This window comes from Cetorhinus maximus, chromosome X (genome assembly GCF_964194155.1).
Source record: "Cetorhinus maximus chromosome X, sCetMax3.hap1.1, whole genome shotgun sequence".
Lineage (NCBI taxonomy): Eukaryota > Metazoa > Chordata > Chondrichthyes > Lamniformes > Cetorhinidae > Cetorhinus > Cetorhinus maximus.
The window spans coordinates 10,433,517-10,435,776 of NC_135917.1; the positions used below are offsets into that span (position 1 = coordinate 10,433,517).

At 43.6% G+C, this 2,260-nt stretch overlaps 1 pseudogene; it reads left to right on the top strand.

Annotated features, from left to right (window-relative positions):
* Positions 1–670: 670 nt before the first annotated feature.
* On the top strand, positions 671–1,214 carry LOC144672742 (ubiquinol-cytochrome-c reductase complex assembly factor 2-like; annotated as a pseudogene).
* Positions 1,215–2,260: the final 1,046 nt, after the last annotated feature.

Genomic DNA, 2,260 nt, shown 5'->3' on the forward strand with positions numbered 1-2,260 from the left:
CTTATTTTTTACCTTACCTTGTCGCAAAACACTGCGGTTTGTCAGAAAGCTGGGAGCCGCTGTTCAAAGCTGCAACGCGCGTTCCTTTGGCGAATTTAAAGGGAGAAAGTTGCTCTCGCAAGGCTTTCACTTTCACGCGAAAGTCAGCAGAGGTTGGACGTGCCTCGCCTTGGCTGGCGTCTGGCTGCGCGCAGACTCGGTGTACTGCTCTACCTGCTGCGCCGATAGCTTGCCACCTCCAGCACCGTCCGTCTGACCTCTTGCTCCTGGATCTGACAGTGCATCCAAGAGTGCAGCCTCAGCAGCTGTGAATGGCCTTTGCCCTCCTCAAGCTGTTCTCCTGCCTGAGGATCTGCGAAGTAATCCCTGCACTTCCTCTTAATAAATTTTGAAGGGCAGGATGCAGTGATGATAATTCCTGCTCGAAAGCTGGCAAGTTATCTGTTGTTTTTTTCACCCTCTGTGTGTTTTTTTTTTATACAGACATTTTTTTCTTCCCTCTCATTTTCCAGTTAGTGTGAGTGTAAATTGAAAGCAGAAATTCAGATGTAAGCAGTTCCATATGGAAATATGTTTACTTCAAATGGAACACCAGTAAAACTGGGAAATAAGAATACTGGTCCGAACTGGTCTTGTATATCTTAAAATGGAACACCAGTAAAAACTGCTGGACACCGGCTGGGGGAGGGATGGCCGCGACTAGGTACCGCCGATTTCTCAAACTCTGCGAAGAGTGGCCCCTCGATCAGACCAAGAAAGGCCGTGATCTAGGCTCTTTTATTCGGCAGCGAGTGGCGCAAGGTTTCCGGGAAGGGGAGAGCACCCAGATGACAGATCCAGACAAATGTGATCGGATGTATGAAAGTTTAGCCAGAATCCATTCTGCTTATTACAAAAACAAGTACCCTCGGCTCAGAAACACAAGCTTCACTGGTGTAACAGTGGAAGAATGCCGAATGGTTCTTGCAGCAGATAACATGAAACAGATAGAGGAAATGAAGAAAGGTTTGTGGAAAAAGCTACGAGAGAAGTTCACAGGCAAAAGCCAGAAGATGTCCCCAAGGAATATGTCTAAAAGTTACATCTTGTTAGTATTGCTGCTTCGATCTTATTTACTGCAATTTCTAAATAATAAAGGTTTAGTTTCGGAACATAACTTTTTTAATTGTGCAAATGTTGGGTGGAAATAAAATGTTACATAATTTTAAAAAAAACTGGGAAATAAGAATACTGGTCCGAACTGGTCTTGTATATCTTAAAATGGGACACCAGTAAAAACTGGGAAATAAGAGCACTGGTCCGAACTGGTCTTGTATATCTTAAAATGGGACACCAGTAAAACTGGGAAATAAGAGTACTGGTCCGAACTGGTCTTGTATATCTTAAAATGGGACACCAGTAAAACTGGGAAATAAGAGTACTGGTCCGAACTGGTCTTGTATACCTTAAAATGGAACACCAGTAAAACTGGGAAATAAGAATACTGGTCCGAACTGGTCTTGTATATCATAAAATGGAACACCAGTTTGGACCAGTACGCTCATTTCCCAGTTTTTACTATTGATTCCCACTTTGATTTTGTACAAAATATATAAACAAAATTAAGAAGAAATCTGGAGTGAAGTCTTTGCCTTCTAAGAAATGGAGGAGCATTAGGGACAGGAGGAGGTCATTCAGCATCCACATCTTTTTTGTTATTCGTTCATGGGGTGTGGGCATCACTGGCGAGGCCAGCATTTATTTCCCATCCTTAATTGCCCTTGTTCCGAGGGCATTAAGGGTCAACCACATTGCTGTGGGTCTGGAGTCACATGTAGGCCAGACCAGGTGTGGACAGCAGATTTCCTTTCCTAAAGGACATTAGTGAACCAGATGGGTTTTTACAACAATCAACAATGGTCATCATTAGACTTTTTAATTCCAGATTTTTAATAAATTCAAATTTCACCTTCTGCCATGGTGGGATTTGAACCTGGGTCCCAAGATGGGTGGTGGGAAGGGGAGAGTTCCAGATTTCCACTACCCTTCCTGTGAAGAAATACTTCCCGATTTAACTCCTGAGTGGCTTGACTCGAATTTCAAGGTCATGCCCTTTGGTCCTGGTCTTCCCCTGACCAGAGGAAGTACTTTATTCCTATCTACCTCATTGAATAGGTGTTCAAGATCCTGAGGGCTCTGGCCAAAGTAGATAGGGAGAAACTGTTCCCACTGGTGGAAGGATCGAGAACAAGAGGGTGCAGATCTAAAATAATTGGCAAAA